Here is a 7,851-nt window from a genome sequence, read left to right as displayed (position 1 = left end):
GTGGTAGAATGGAGATCTTGGGGTAAAGGGGAAGTTGAACAGAGGCTACATGATGTGGGGATTTGGAACCAACCCTTTCCATAGGGCACAAGGCCCAACATTGGCTTCCCACCTAGCAGTCAGAGGATCTCCACTGGACTCAGGGCAATGGGTGGACATCTCTGTGTGTCCCTGAGGCCTCCTGTTTACCTGGCCTGAGCCCATCTATCTGAGACTATCGTGGGGGATGAAATGAAGGCCCCCCAAAGACATTGATCTACTTACCTGGGCACATAGTTTGGTATCTCAGGTACCCCTCAATATGAGTTCTGGTAGATGCTGTTCCACAAAGTTATCCAGTCATCTGTCCAGCTCAAAGGCCCAGAGGGGCTGTCTGCCCACTTCCACAATCTTGCCTGTAGGCCACCTAGCACCCTGAGCTGAGGACAAGAACATGTCAAAAGAAGAAATGAATATTTCATCCCAACCTGCTCAATTGACAACCAGGCCCTGGACTCGGGTCCCCAATTCTAAGCTCTTACTAAGGAAGCATCACCAGGCAACTGACTAGAAAACCAGGAAACCATTATGAGCTACTTCCAGCTCCCTCACAATCTCTCTACTCTCTCTAACACTCCACCCCACCTCCACCACACCCCAGTCCTTCACTAAACACCATGATGCACTCAGGGGACACTTTGCTCTCTTTCCTTCCTCCAAAGTTCCCAAGTCACACTCACCATGAATCCTTCTTTCTGTATTCTAGTACACACCCACCTACCTACTGTGCAGGAGCTAGGCACTTATACAACTCAGAGATTTCTGTAAGGATTCAAATGGGCCCAAGGTGACAGACACCTAGATACAAAGCACAGTGAGCATTGTTAATTTTTACCAGCAGGATCCCTGCTGCGCATTTCCCCCTCACTAACTCCTCCTAGAACAATTCACACCAAGGTCCTCTGAGGGTGCCCATTGGAAATTCTCAATGTGCCTTCAAACTTTATCTCCAAGTGCTCACTACCACAGCATGATAACAACTGCCTGGCTATGCAACTACCTAAGTGACTATCTATGTATCTATCTATGTATCTATGTTTCTATGTATCTCTGTATGTATGTATGTATGTATGTATGTATGTATCTATCTATCTATATCTATCTATCTATCTATGTATCTATCTATCTATCTAATCTATCTATCTAATCTATCTATCTATCTATCTATCTATCTATCTATCTATCTATCTATCTATCTATCTTTTTCTTACCTATCTACCTACCTACTTACAAACCTTCTACTCTCCTCTTTTGCCTTGCCAATATTTACGCTTCCTGGTTCATTTTCTAGGGCAGAAGCACTTCTCTGTTTACAAGATGATGAATGTCATGGTCATTTGGGAAATGCTTTTCACCTGCAAGCCTTCCTTTCATGAGCACTAAGAGTGCTTACATTACAGCTGGTGTAGAAGAGTCCTCTAACACCCTCCAGGAGAGAATTCTGCTAATGCTTTCTACTTCTCCCTCCCTTCCAAGCTTCCTGGAGGCATCTGCTCTGATACAAACAAGAGAGCTCTGTTGGGAGCAACCTTGATTATACATCAATTGCCTAAGTCAGCCACAGGCCTAAGTCACTAATACATGCCTACTGACACAAAGTCTTGGTCTCTGTGGGAAAGCACTAACCCTAGAATAGATAGCTATAGACCTTGTAGACAGGTAGCCCTGGTGGGAAAGTACCAGCCTAGGTAAGTACAAATGAATAACAGAACTTATGAACAGGTAGCTTTTGTGGAAAAATATTCACTTAGATAAAAATAAATGAATAACAAAAATAAATTAATATATATATATATATATATATATATATATATATGTATATAATGACCTGTTACATTCTGCTGCTTCTGTGAACTCTCTACCCAGCTAATATCCTGTTCTGAAGAACATCTGACTCCCCCTAATTTCCCCTGCACTCCCCCAAAATAAAGAAGACCCTGCATCTTCACTCTCCCCACATCCTGCTTCTATGTGTATATAGTCCACTGTGTGAAAATATTAATATTACAAACTGATAAGACTCTATACATGCTGTCGGTTTTTTATGTTTGTTCACCCCCCAGTTCTCTCTTTCAGGCCTTCTGATCCCAGTTCAATGCCCCATAGAACTGGGGCAATTATTATATTACTGTATTATATACTACTATTAATATATTATATTATCTAATAATGAAAAAGAATACATTAAATTTGTACATTGTAATTATACATTTTCAGATTGTAAATATTTCTGAAAAACATTGTAAATGAAATGTCAATAAAATATGTAATATTAAATAAGGATATATCCAATTTATCATATTTTAGCATATTATATTTTACATTATTAGTGTATATTAAAACATTATATACTAACTTTAATATATTATCTTAATATATTATATACATTATATTATACAATAATAAATAAGCATATATTGAATTTCTTCATGGTCATATTATCATATTTTCAGATGATAATATAATAAGCTTCAGCCATAGGACAGTGTATATACATTGGGTGGTCACATATGACCATCTTTTCAGGTGATTTCTCATTCAAACCGAATGAATTTGATTGCTTTGATTTATTCAAAAATAAATAAATGAATGAATAAACAAATACATGTTATTTCTGATTCAGCAATCATCATCTATGATCAATATTAGTGATCAATACTCTATTAGCTAAAGTTTGGTGATCACTCTATTTATTGATGTTGTTGTTGTTGTTATTATTATTATTATTATTATTATACTCTTTTTTGACTGGAATGATGATCTGTCTAAATTATGGAAAATTCTTGTGGGTAGCTGAGGTATGACATCATGGGTATGACATCACGTTTATGACATCATGAGTATGACATCACAGGTGTGAAATCACAGGTTTATCAGGAGTGTGACATGGGATGACATGGGTATGTATTATAGGTATGATATCACAATTGTTACCTCACAAGTGTGATATCACAGGTATGACATTATGGGTAAGACATGAGTGTGACATCAAGTGTATAACATCATGGGTATGACATGAGCTTTACATGGGTGTGAATCATGTGTATGACATCACAAAAATGTCATGGATGTCATAGGATTTACATTTCCATGTCAATCATGAAATTTTATGGGAGGTTTTTTACAACAGATTCCATATTTTCACACTATTTTTGGTATTTGTCTTCATTTTAACCAATAATTTTTGACCAATGCATATTTTTTCGACTATTTTTTCTATACTTAGGTTTTTATCACTAATTTTTAAAACAATTCCTTTAATTTTATCAAACACTTTTCCATGCTAATATTCATTTTTTTCTCCAAATTTTTCCTAAACCATCTTCACTTTTTAAATGAATTTTTATGACAATCAATCATGAATTTTTTAAGGGATTTGTCTACAAACAGTTTCACTATTTTCAAACTTTTTATATATTTCTCTTCATTTAAAACAAAGTTTCTTCCTAATTTTTCTTAAATCAGCTTCAATTTTATAGTGAATTTTCCCCATCAATCAATCTTTATTTTTTAGCAATTTTTCTGCAAACTGTTTCAATACTTAAATAATTTTTAATTATCTTTATGTTCATTGTAACCAAAATTTTCTACATGTTTTTTTAATTTTTTTTTCTATATTTATCTTAAGTGTTAGTCACTAATTCTTAAAACAATGTTTCCATTTTATCAACTATTTTTATGCAAATATTTAATTTCTTATAAAGTTTTCTTCTCATATTCAATTTTCTAATAAATTTTTCTATGTCTATCCTGAATTTTTTAAGAATTTTTTACAAAGAATTTCAATATTTTTATGAATTTTTTATACCTGCCTTCATTTTAACCAAAATTTACCAAAAATGATTTATGTATTTTCCACATTTTTGTATATTTATATCAATGTTTATCAGTAATTTTTAAAACAATGCATTCAATATTATCAAATATTTTTCCATGTAAGTATTCAACTTTTTCTGAAATATTTTCAAATCATCTTCAATTTTCTAATGAATTTTTCCATTTCAGTCTTGAATTTTTTAGGGATTTTTCTCTAAACATTTGTAATAGTTTCATAATTTTTGTCTATTTTAGTCTTCATTTTAATCAAAAATTTCCACAAATGTTTTTCATATTTTTAACAATTTTTCTATATTTATCATAATTATTTTCATTAATTTTTAAAACCGTGTCTCAATTTTATCAAACATTTTTTTTCATTCAAATACTTAATTTTTTTCCAAAATTGTTCTTAAATTATCAATTTTATAATGAATTTTTTTTCAAAGTTGAATTTTTTCAAGGGATTTTTCTACATACCCTATCAAGTTTTGATACTTTTTAAAATATTTGTCTTCAGTTTAACCAAAATTTTTCTACAAATGTTTTATATTTTCTAACAATTTTTTCTATATTTATCTTAATTATTTCACTAATTTTCAATACATGTCTCAATTTTACCAAATATTTACATGCAAATATAAAACTTCTTCTGAAAATTTTCTTAAATCACATTTAATTTTCTAATGAATTTTTCCATGTCAATCTTTATTGATTTAAAGTTTTTTCTACAAATTGTTCAATATTTTTATATTTTTGTTCTATACTTTCTTCATTTTAACCAAATTTTTTCCATAAATGTATTATATTTTTCAACAATTTATTCTATATATATCTAATTTTTTTCACAAATTTTTAAAACAATGTCTCAATTGTATCAAATATATTTCTATGCAAATATAAAATTTCTTCTGAAATATTTCTTAAATCATCATTTTTTGTGTGTTTTTTTATTTTCAATTTATTTTTTTGGATATTTTATTTACATTTCAGATGCCATTTCCACTCCCTAGAAAACCCCTATAACATACCCCCTTCTCCTTTTTGCTTTTATACAATTTTTAAATGTCAGCCAAAGGCTTTATAAGTTTGGTAATGCTCAATATCAATCAGAAGAGTAACCTAATACCCAATCTATATATCAACTAACTTTGACTGGTGGAGACATGTGAACATCTGCCTCCATGTCTGCCCCCCCCTCTCATCACCTAGCTCCTCCTCTCCTTCTCCTTCTCCTCCTCCTCTCCTTACTCCTCCTCTCTCTACTCCTCCCACCTTAGCTCCTCCTATATATCACCTTTCCTGTTAAAATAAAACTTTTCTCTCAAAATAGAGTTAGAGATTAACTATACTAATATGTGTCAGTAAGGTGCAAGATAGACTTAATACCCAGTCCATCATTTTGTTGACTAAGCAGAACCTCTGTCATCTCTCCTAAATAAAAGACTTAGTTCTGAACCTAGCTTTTTTATTGGCTTTAGAATGAATGTCAGCTGAAAACCATCCTCTCAAATCTTTTCTCTCAAAGTAAATAGCAAGGATTGGCTATGAGACTATAAGTTTTCAACCCCATCAAAAATCCTGAATGACTGAGTTAACTGAGATTATGGGAAGCACAAAGCATAGCTTCTAAAACACAGCCAATTTATAGAGACCGCTGAACACCTAGACAGTCCCTATACTACAGAATGTTGGAGCATCCGATCCAATACCAATAAAAATCCAATAAAAATCCAAAAAAAACCAATAAAAATCCAGTACCAATAAAAATCTAAAATTTGAAATCAAAGTAAATTTTGTACCATTTAAGAAATTATAAGTTCATCTTAATAACAATTATACATATTTCTACCACTAAATTATGGCTATTCAATAAATCCTAGCTAATACTCCCTGTTTCACCAAAACCATTACTTTTCCCTAGAAAGACAGCCCAATATTAACTACCTCAGTCCCCAAGCCCAGGGAATAGGGGCGCCGACTCTTTATTAAATTCTTCAAGCTGATTATGGGTGTTAAGATATTAGAAGAGGGGTTGGGGGAAGAATAAATTGATAAGCCTCTGTCACTGTGTCTTCACTGCATCTGGCTGGAATTCCAGGACATCAGAGGTTTGAGCAGGTGTGCTCAGCATGCCTGATGAGTAGATATACCAAGGCTATGTATTCTGCAATATACAATTCTCAAAACAAATGTTAGTATCAAGATAATTGTTTGAATTCTGGAATCTAGTCTTCTGGCTACCTGCCTCTATCATGTATAATCCATATAATTCTGGGAATTTCTATGAAGGTGTGCTTCCACCACCCTCTCATTCCTGCCTCCTTGCTCTTGAAATTCACCAACACTTGGGAATCAAAACTTTCAGGCACCAAGGCCCTCTACTTCCACTGATGTCTAACCCCTTACTCCATCTTTCCTCCTGCAATTACTATGAGGTTGTGCTCCCACCATCCTCTCATTCCCACCTCCCTGCTATTGAAATTCCACAACACTAGGGAACCCAAACTTTCAGGTACCAAGGCTGTCCACTTTCACTGATGCCTGGTGAAGCCACACTCAACTACCTATACAGGTGGAGCCATGAGTCCCTCTTTTTGTGTTCTCGGCTGGAGATTTTAGAATGGCTACTCCAGCTTGTTTCTTAGGACCATTTGCTTGAAAAATTGTTTTCTAGCCTTTTACTCTAAGGTAGAGTCTGTCTTTGCACTGAGGTGGGTGTCCTGTATGCAGCAAAATGCTGGGTCTCAATTAGCCTGTGTCTTTTAATTGGGGAACTGATTCCATTGGTGTTAAGAGATATTAAGGAATAGTGATTGTTGTCTCCTGTTATTTTTGTTATTAGAGGTGAAGTTATCTTTGTGTGGTTATCTTCTTTTGGATTTGTTGGAAGAGGGTTACTTTCTTGCTGTTTCTAGGGTATAATTTCCCTCCTTGTATTGGAGCTTTCCTGCTATTACCCTTTGTAATGCTGGGTTTGTGGAAAGATATTGTGTAAATTTGGTTTTGTCATGGAATATCTTGATATCTCCATCTATGGTAATTGAGAGTTTTGCTGGGTATAGTAGCCTGGGCTGGCTTTTTTGTTCTCTTAGGGTCTGTATGACATCTTTCTAGCATCTTCTAGCTTTTATAGTATCTGGTGTGAAGTCTGGTGTAATTCTGATAGGTCTGCCTTTATATGTTACTTGGCTTTTCTCCCTTACTGCATTTAATATCCTTTCTTTGTTTTGTGCACTTGGTGTTTTGATTATTATGTGATGGGAGATATTTCTTTTCTGGTCTAGTCTATTTGGTGTTCTATAGGCTTCTTGTATGTTTATGGGCATCTCTCTCCTTAGATTAGGGAAGTTTTCTTCTATAATTTTGTTGAAGATATTTATTGGACCTTAAAGGTGAGAATCTTCAATCTCATCTATACCTATTATCTTTATGTTTGGTCTCCTCATTGTGCCCTGGATTTCCTGGATATTTTGTGTTAAGAACTTTTTGTATTTTGCATTTTCTTTGACAGTTGTGTTGATATTTTCTTTGGTATCTTCTGCACCTTGGATTCTCTCTTCTATCTCTTGTATTCTGTTGGTGATGCTTGTGTCTATGACTCCTGATTTATTTCCTAGCTTTTCTATCTCCAGCATAGTCTTCCTTTGTGATTTCTTGATTGTTTTAACTTTCATTTTTATGTCCTGGATGGTTTTGTTCAATTCCTTCACCTGTTTGGTTGTGTTCTCTTGTAATTGTTTAAGGGATTTTTGTGTTTCCTCTTTAAGGGCTTCTACCTGTTTACCCGTGTTTTCCTCAAATTCTTTGAGAGTATTATTTATGTCCTTCTTAATGTCCGCTATCTTCATCATTAGAAGTGATTTTAAATCTGAATCTTGTTTGTCTGGTGATATAGGGAATTCAAGACTTTCTAGTGTGGGAGAACTAGGTTCTAATGATGCCAAGTACCCTGGGTTACTGATGCTTATGCTCTTACACTTGCCTTTTGCCATC

This window comes from Arvicanthis niloticus, assembly GCF_011762505.2.
Source record: "Arvicanthis niloticus isolate mArvNil1 chromosome Y unlocalized genomic scaffold, mArvNil1.pat.X SUPER_Y_unloc_5, whole genome shotgun sequence".
NCBI classification, from domain to species: domain Eukaryota; kingdom Metazoa; phylum Chordata; class Mammalia; order Rodentia; family Muridae; genus Arvicanthis; species Arvicanthis niloticus.
The sequence above is the reverse complement of the archived record's forward strand: the minus strand, read 5'-3'. Positions refer to the sequence as shown.